Source organism: Camelus ferus, chromosome 5, assembly GCF_009834535.1.
Source record: "Camelus ferus isolate YT-003-E chromosome 5, BCGSAC_Cfer_1.0, whole genome shotgun sequence".
NCBI classification, from domain to species: domain Eukaryota; kingdom Metazoa; phylum Chordata; class Mammalia; order Artiodactyla; family Camelidae; genus Camelus; species Camelus ferus.
Genome location: NC_045700.1, coordinates 74,949,544 through 74,958,580, shown reverse-complemented (window position 1 = coordinate 74,958,580; position 9,037 = coordinate 74,949,544).

Here is a 9,037-nt window from a genome sequence, read left to right as displayed (position 1 = left end):
TAAATTGGGAGTTCAAGATTTGTAGATACTAACTACTGTATATAAAATAGATAAACAAAGAACTCGACAATGAATATATGAATGTTCATGTATAACTGAAAAATTGTGCTCTACACTGGAAATTGACACATTGTAAACTGACTATAACTCAATTAAAAAAAATGTAAAAAAAATAAAATAAAATAGATAAACAACAAGTTTCTTCTGTATAGCACAGGGAACTATATTCAATATCTTGTAGTAACCTATAATGAAAATGAATATATGTTATATATATGACTGAAGCATTACCCTGTACACCAGAGATTGATGCAACATTGTAAACTGACTATACTTCAATAAAAAACATGAAAAAAACAGAAAAAATTAAAACCAAAACAAACAAAAAAAATAATAGCTAACATAAACTGAATATTTACTATGTTTTGGACACTGGGCAAAATCCTTTATATATTGTACAATTTATTCTTGAGCATAATTGTATGGATAACTATTATGACCATTTTACATGGAAAACTAAAATCTAAAAGGTACACAGTTGAAAATATTAGTATTGAACCTCTGAATTATAAGCAACTAGATAAGAATTAACTTTGAACAATTCAACTCAGCAGCTAATTAATGTATTTCATTCTAGAAATGAGAAAATAGCAGATATTTACCTTCCTCCTATTACTACTACAAATAGGCCAAATCCATTTATTTTGACAAATATTTACAGATTGCCTACTATGTGAACAAAAAAAAAAAAAAAAAAAAGGTTAGTTTTGGGCCCTGCCAAGGAAATCACAATCTGATGGGAGATAGATTTTTCAAAGGTAAAAAAAAAAAAAAAAAAAAAGGCAATAAGTTCAATAATTATATTACAGGAATATAGGTTAGTACTGAGAAGGAAGTGATTCATAGCCTGAAAGCTGTTGATCTCTAAAGAGCATTAGCACTAAGTTATACATTAGCTAGAAGAACAACAGAATGAGAATAAATGCCATAAGACTGTGAGCAAAAGTGAATGTGAGGAAAAGCACATAAAATTGAATCTTGGTGTTTTTATATCTTTCAGCTTTTTAAAACAGATTTTTGGATTTGATCTGAAGCATGCAAATGGTGATAATAAATGAGTCGTTAATGGCTACTTATTTTATTTTTCTAAATAGTTTTCAAAATTACTTTACTTACCTTTTATCTCTACACGTAGGAATGTCTAACTATTAAGCCAAGTAATCAAACGTGAAAAACTCAATCCACAGCAACTCCCCAGATTGCAAGCAAGTACTCAAGTACAATTTTCAGTCTCTATCAATGATGATACCAGTCAGTTAGTTAAAATTGCTATAAGTTTCAGTATAGAAAAATTTAAACACACTGTTCTTTTTCAGTGCAGCTGGCTTTCCTTCTTAGGGTGAATAGTCTATAAATCAACAACAAAGAGAAACTATGCCCCTTAATTCACTGAATGACTCATTATGATTCAGATCACAGCACATTTTTTTTTAATTCTGCAAAAGGAAATTCTGAATCAGCTAGAGGATCAAGAAAGTTGTTTAAACAAAGCAATCCTCATTTACCATAATTGATGCTTTTTAAAAGGTAATTGTTAATATCATTTGCCACCAGGTATTTTAATGAACAAAATTGTTTTCATTTATTCATTTAGTCAATCATTCATTCTTTCATCCATTCATTTTCCAATAAATTTTTATTGAGGGCCATTTTGTGTCAAGAATAGCTCTAAATGCTAAGATTATGGCATGGAACAAATCAATGGTTCTGCCCATAGAATTTATATTCTAGTGATAGAGACAAATAATAGCCAATTTTAAAAGTAAGTATGTAAACGGGGGAGGGTATAGCTCAGTGGTAGGTATAGCTCACAAGGTGCTGGGTTCAACCCCCAGTACCTCCATCAAAAAAATAAATAAGTAAACCTGATTACCTCCCTCTGCAAAAAAAAAAAAAAAAAAAAAAAAAAGGAAATATGTAATATGTCAGATAGTGTTAAGCACTAAGGAAAAAGATAAAGTAGAGAGGGTTGGGGGCTCACAGACACAGGATGCCATGAGTAAAAACCTGAAGGAAGCAATTCATGTAGATATTCTAGGAGGGGGAACAGCCAGTGCAAAAGCTCTGAGGTAGGAGCATACCTGGCCTGCTCAGAAAAAAATAAAAGCAAAAATGGCAGGAGTAAAGGAAGTGACAGAGTGAGTTGTAAAACAAAATTCATAAGGCCAAGGGGGCCATTGTAAGGACCTTGGCTTTAGCTCTGAGTGAAATGAAATCATTGAACAGTTTTGAAGGAAAAACTAGTAAGATAATAGAAGAACCAAGAGAGTAGCTTATTTCTGGAGCCAAGTAAAGAATAAAGTGCTTTAAGAAAGAAAGAGATCAGCTGTATTAAACCAAGTAACTTGAGGACTGAGAAATAGCCATTTGATTTGACAAAAAGAAAGTCAGTTGTAACCCTGACATGAACTATTTCAATGGCATGATAGGCATGATACGAGCAAAAATTTGATTGGAGTGGGTTCGAGCATGAAAGGAAAATATAAGAATTGGAGACATTTTGAAAGAGGTTTATTACAAAAGAAAGCAAAGAAATGAAGCAGTGGCTAAAGGGAGATTTTGGGTCAAAAGAGGGTTGTTTGTTTTTTTAATGTAGGAGAAATTACAACTTGCTTATATATTTCATCATTTAGTTACAAAACTCTTCAAGGGCTTCGGATAAATTTGCTTGTGTCTTCTTAGAATTCTCTTGAGTAGTTCATATAATAAGAAACGTATATTCTACTAGTCTCTCCTAATCCTTTATATATTTTGCCTTCCCTGAAATTGTCAATAAAGACCTGAAAATTAAAGATGTGTTCTGCATTCGTGTATATCTCTGTGTGTCTGTAAGACAGAGAGAGAGAGAGAGATTCGGAAAGCAAACTGCATATTACTTACAGTTTGACATCTGTAATCCATTTTGGCCAAACTTCTAAAAAAGAAATTGATCACACAGGAAAATAGTTCACCCAGAAAATTAGATTAAGGTTTCCTTTTGTATGCAAATAAGTTATCCCCCTTAATCTCCTTGATCTTTCCAAATTAACACCCTCCCAAATTATTTACTTTAGACATGCATAATTTCTAAGATTCAATCCTAGTCATTTCTTGTGCAGATTTCTCAAAGATATTCATAAAGTTTGTGAGTATGGATCAATTTATGACCAGACCCTTCTAAAGGCCTAATAAGTTTTCAAATGAACAGAATTAATTTATGTTTGGAGAAATACATTGAGCAATGTGAACCCTTAATGTGTCTTTTGTATGTGCAATGAAAATATCGCCTGTGTGTATTTTCTTTAGTTTGGTGTTTGGGATTTTTTTGTTTGGTTTGAGATGCTGGATTTGGACACTTGTTTTGGGACTGTGATCTTAAGAAAAATCATTGCAGACTTTCTTTTTAGAAGTCCTGATTTATATGCAATTTTTACCCATTGATGCACTTAAGCTTATTTGTCTTTTTATTAAATAAAAAGTGTTAAGATGAATAATTGGAAGAAAATTATTTTAATTCATTATTACAAGGGCACAAGAGGACTCTAGAAAGGCCTCTCATCTCTCTTTTGCAAGAATTAGAGAAACATTTCAGGATCTTTGCTTTGCTTCTCTTTCATCTATCACTACAAAGAGCATAGACCTTTAAATACAGGTGGGTGCTTAACTACATTTTGGTGACAATGGTGATGATGGTGATTACGGTAGAAGTAAATATGCCACTGGACTTTCTTTTTCATATTGGGGTCAAGGACGGTATTTTCCTACAAAATATAGAATGTAAAAACTTCTCCTATATCCCTAACTCCCAAATTGTGGAACCTCATCAAATGTCAGAAAGTAACTACCAGACATTCTGTAGAGTCCAGAAAATACTCCTAGGCCACTCTTGCCTAGTGTAAGCGTGGGAGGAGAATCAACCTTAATGAAGAAAGTTCAACTAATTTTTTTTCTATAACCTACTACCAAACTGGTAGACAAGTTAGGGAATGTAATTTTTGTTTTACTTTAAACTCATCCATCTCCTTGAGGTCTTCTATTCCTGAAGATCATTAGAATAAAATAATCACTTGATAGATCTTGCTGGATAAATCCCAACATTATTCATACTATATTCATATTGATATTATAATAGATAAGTAGATAAATTGTTCCTAGAAATAGGATATTATTTGTATAATAAGCTAGTATTTATTATAGGTTTTTATTTATAAATATAGCTAAACATGGGGAAAGAGATCATTTGATTTAAAAAATTAGGAATTAAGGCTTTTGGATTCAATTTCAACCCTGCCACATACTGTGACCTTGAGCAAATTAGTTAACCTCCTGGCGGCTTAATTTATACATCTACAGAAGAGTAAATTACCACCTACATTACTCACAGAGAAGATGAGGATTTACTTAACGCAGTAATTAGTAGGACTCTATCTTTTTGGTGAAATTCTAGCTCAGCTGGAAATCTACACAGATTTAATTTATGGAAATCTTAATGCTGAAATAACTACTAATGCATTTTTTTAAAAAGGAACTATCCAACTGTAAAATTGGCAAAAATGTTTCCCTTGGGCTAGACAAATGAGTTTAGTTTGTTAAAGCAAATCAGCTCACTGGATCAGACTGCAAGAATATGGGGTTCAAGGTCTTAGGAGCAACTCCCGTGTTGCTCAGACACTTTCACACACACAAAAACTGTCTGAGCCATGACTTCCATTGCATCTACTGTTTTGTAGTATATGGCATAGGTCACCAAAGAATCTGGCCTAAGAATGGGGATGTCTCAGTGATATGTCTGTCATCATTACTGAAATAAGCAACAAGACCCAAACTGTGTAGGTCGATAAAATCTCTTTTGTCCATTACTAGAATATAGGCCTCAAAAACACAGAGGTTTTTATATGTTTTCTTCATTCTTACATCTCTGGCTCCTAAAACAATGCCAGGTGCATAATGAACAAGTATCTGTTGAGTTAATTAACTGATTGATTAATTGATTGATTATTCTGGATCAGGAATTGGGAGCTCTCTTTCCTGCCATTCTCAAAGGAACTATAGGACTATCCAGAAGACATTTATGGAACACCAAATATATGTTTGTTTCAAATACAATTTCAGAACCTTAAAAAGTAAAAATAAATAAATAACGCTTCTTAGCCTCATCCACCGGAATGGGTGAAGCGGAGCGGGCCTTGCGAGACAGAGTCCAGAATTCCCAGACCATCCTCACTTCTTCACTGCCCTTAACACTACCACCCACAAAGTGGTGGAAAGGCCTGTGTGCTGAGGGGACTTTAGGGGGTATTGTGGGTTGAATTGTGTCTCCCCAAAAGATACACTAGAGTCCTAACCCCTGGAATCTGTGAGTGTGACCTTATTTGAAAATAAGATCTTAGTAATGTAATCAAGTTAAGATGAAGTCATATCAGATGAGGGTGTCCTTATAAAAAGGAGGAAACTTAGACACACACAGAGAAGGCCATGTGACAAAGGAGGCAGGGATTGCAGTGATGTAGCCACAAGCCAGGGAAAGCCATGGATTGTCAACAACCACCAGAAGATAGGAGGGAGGCAGTTTCTCCCTCAGAGCCCAGAAGGGGCTGCCCTGCCTACACCCTGACTGCAAATTACTAGACTCCAGAGCTGTGAGAGAATAAATTTTGGTTGGTGAAGCCATTGAGTTTGTAGTACCTTGTAAAAGGAGCCCTAAGAAACTAAAACTGGGAGCATCACAGCAATTTCCTGCTCTCTTGTGTCCCCTTCCCACAAAGGAGCCGTGAAACGCCCGACATGGCTACGGGAAAATGCAGAGAATGTGTCATTTTTATGGGCAGCTCACAGCTGACAAACCCTCATGGGGCCAGGTCCACATCCACACCATGGGCTCCCTCACCCCTGCCTTTCAGATGCCATCAGTCACTGTCCTCAGTGGTTCTCCTGAGAATGGATGTGGTTTACCCCAACTTCCCCCCTTCTTGGAACCTGCATGTAATATACTTGTTTTTGATGGTTTTACTATTAATACTGCAGGAGCAAGAGGGTTTAAAATGATTAAAGAGTATTACAAATTTACAGAAATCTCTAAAATAGAGAAGTAGGGGTCTGTGTAGTTTTCACTGAGATACTGTTGAAGTTTGACCTGCTGTTGTCAGATGGTAATTGCTCAGTAAAGATGACTTTATTATTTCTAGAATCACTTTATGAGCCACTTATGAATGTGCAGCCTGTATCAGGTCACTGAAACTAGAGAGATCAGAAGAACAGCCTTCTTCAGAGATCACACTTTAGGAGGGACAAATATAGCTAGGAAAACATGAGCAATAGGTGTCAAGATTAAAAAGTGTATGTGTCACATTGAGGTGGCATAAATTAGTTGTCATAAACAACTTCCAGAATAAAATGATCCCATATTGAGGATTGAAAATGCAAAATGAGAAAGGGCATTCCAGCGGGAAGACAGACAGATGGACAGATGGATAGATTAGACAGGTGGATATAGAGATAGATAGGCAGATAGATAGGTAGGCAGAGAGACGCAAAGTTGGGGGGACAACAAGTAATTTATTGTGGGTACAGCAACAGAAAATAAAATTGAAAACAAACAAATGAAAAATACATGAAGGGAAATATGATCATTGCAAAAAGAGAAATATGGGATTTCAAAATGTAGAATAGATAAACAAGATTATGCTGTATAGCACAGGGAAATACATATAAGATCTTGTGGTAGCTCACAGCGGAAAAAAAATGTGACAATGAATATATGTATGTTCATGTATAACTGAAAAATTGTGCTCTACACTGGAATTTGACACAACATTGTAAAATGAATATAACTCAATAAAAAATGTTAAAAAAAAAAAAGCTCAGAAAATCATTTCATAAATTTCCATGTATTTTTTAAAATTAAGTAGCCTTCATGTATGGCTCCATGTTTCGTAGTAGATAATTCAAAGAAAGGAACATTATCAGTTAAGAGACTCACAATTTCACAGGGTAAAATTGAATCCTTTGCTCAGGAGAATGGGAATACTATTACTGGAATCCCAAAGTGTCCATGTGGCAGCAGGAGAGACGAAGAGAAGGGAACAGAAATAAAATTAAAATGGAAAGGAAGTGAAATGAGCTGGACTTGGTCACCAGGTAGATCAGGGACAGAAGAACCACAGGACAGCTCCAGGGTTTCCTGCATTGGTGACAGGAGAATAGACAGGGTTAACTAAGATGGAGAATAGAGACAAGGAAGGTAACGAGTTCAGCTATGGGGATAGTGACAGTTCAATGCCCCGTGGGGAATTGCTGGTGAAGCTTTCCAGTGAGCAGCACAGACGACAATTAGAGACATCAAATAAATAATCTCACAGGTAGAAGTCGAAACAAACAAACAAAAAAAGATTAGCTCATCCATAGGGCTTTGTAGAGTAAGAAAAGAAGGTATAGGATGGAGTGGTTAAGAGCATGGGCTCTGGAGACATACAACGCTGGGGTTCGAATCCAGCTCCATCACTAACTAGTGAGGTGCCTTGGGGCAAATTAACTGAACTTCTCCATTTCAGTTCTCTCTAATGTGAAGTGTCATAAAAGTTAACTGAGTTATTTTATGTAGAGTGCTTAGAAGAATGTCTCACCCATAGTAAATTCTCAGTATTATTAAGAGAGAGGAAAGGGAGGCACAAGAAAAGGGGGGGGGGAGAGATTGGTGAAGGAGTGATGGGAAGGTAAGGAAAAGCAGCACATCAGGGGTGGACAAAGAGAAGGAGCCTCCAAGGAAGGCGGGAAAAGCCAGCAGAAGTGATGTCCAACAGCAGTGAGGAATGGAAGAGTCTCAAGATGAAGGGTGTGTCTAAAAGTTGAATCTTCAGAGAATTCAAAAGATAAAAATGAAGACCCCCTCCCTGGTTTGGCACTCGGGTCAAGGGGCAGCTGTCACGCTGCGAAACCTCAGAAGCAGCGAGAGCAGGTAGCAGCGGGTGCACATCCCTCCTCGCCCGCCTTCTGCTGCTCAGCTCCCACATATGCTCACGAGGACTGTAAATAATTGTCCTTGACGTGAGGTGCAACATGACGATTTAGCATTTTCTTCCATTTTAGTCAGCTTCCAATTGCTCACTAATGTCAGGTTGGGGGAAGCATTTCAGGTAGATAATATATATTTTACAAAATTTATTATTTGTATCACCTTCCCCTGTCATTCAACGTCACCTGCCCTTTTCCAAAGACAGATACAGTGACGATGCCAGAGAGGCAGGTAGCAGGGGCAGTGAGAAAAATGCCAAAATGAAAATGTAAGAAAGTAGAACAAGAACTAAATAAGAATCTGTCTCAAAAAATACTGCAGCAATGGAGTTAGAACTTCAGTTTTCAGATATTGGCTGGGACGTGTGTTTAAAATGCAGATTCTCAGGCCCTGCCTTCACAGTGGTCCAGGAATCTGTATTTTAACATCCTCCACATGGTTCTGATACAAGCAATTGGACTCTTCAAAATAATCACTCTGGAGTGTATGGATAAATTGAGAGTAGATATTCTTTTAGCACGGGGCCAGAGATATCACAAAAGCAGGGCAAGATATTTCGTGGTACTTGATCTCACACTGTAGGAATTCCTATACAAAAGTGGTCCTCAAGTTTTCGGGATTGTTAAATACAGACTGTTGGGCATCACACACAGAGTTTCTGACACGGTCCGTCTGGGGCAGGTCGAGGACCAGTAGTTCTAACAAGCACCCAGGTGATTTAATTTTGCTGATGCAGGAACCACACGTTGAGAACTCGTGCTCCTCAGCTTCATAAAATGACCACCATTTGCTCTCTCTGTCAGGATCATGAAGAAGATCAAGCTCATATATATATATATATATATATATATATATATATATATATATATATATATATATATATATATACTTTAAAGCATAAAAAATGATGTCATGGTGGCAAGTGTCACACAGCCTTATACGCTAAAAGAAGATGATTTCACATGTGAATTATGCCCCGAAGTCTCA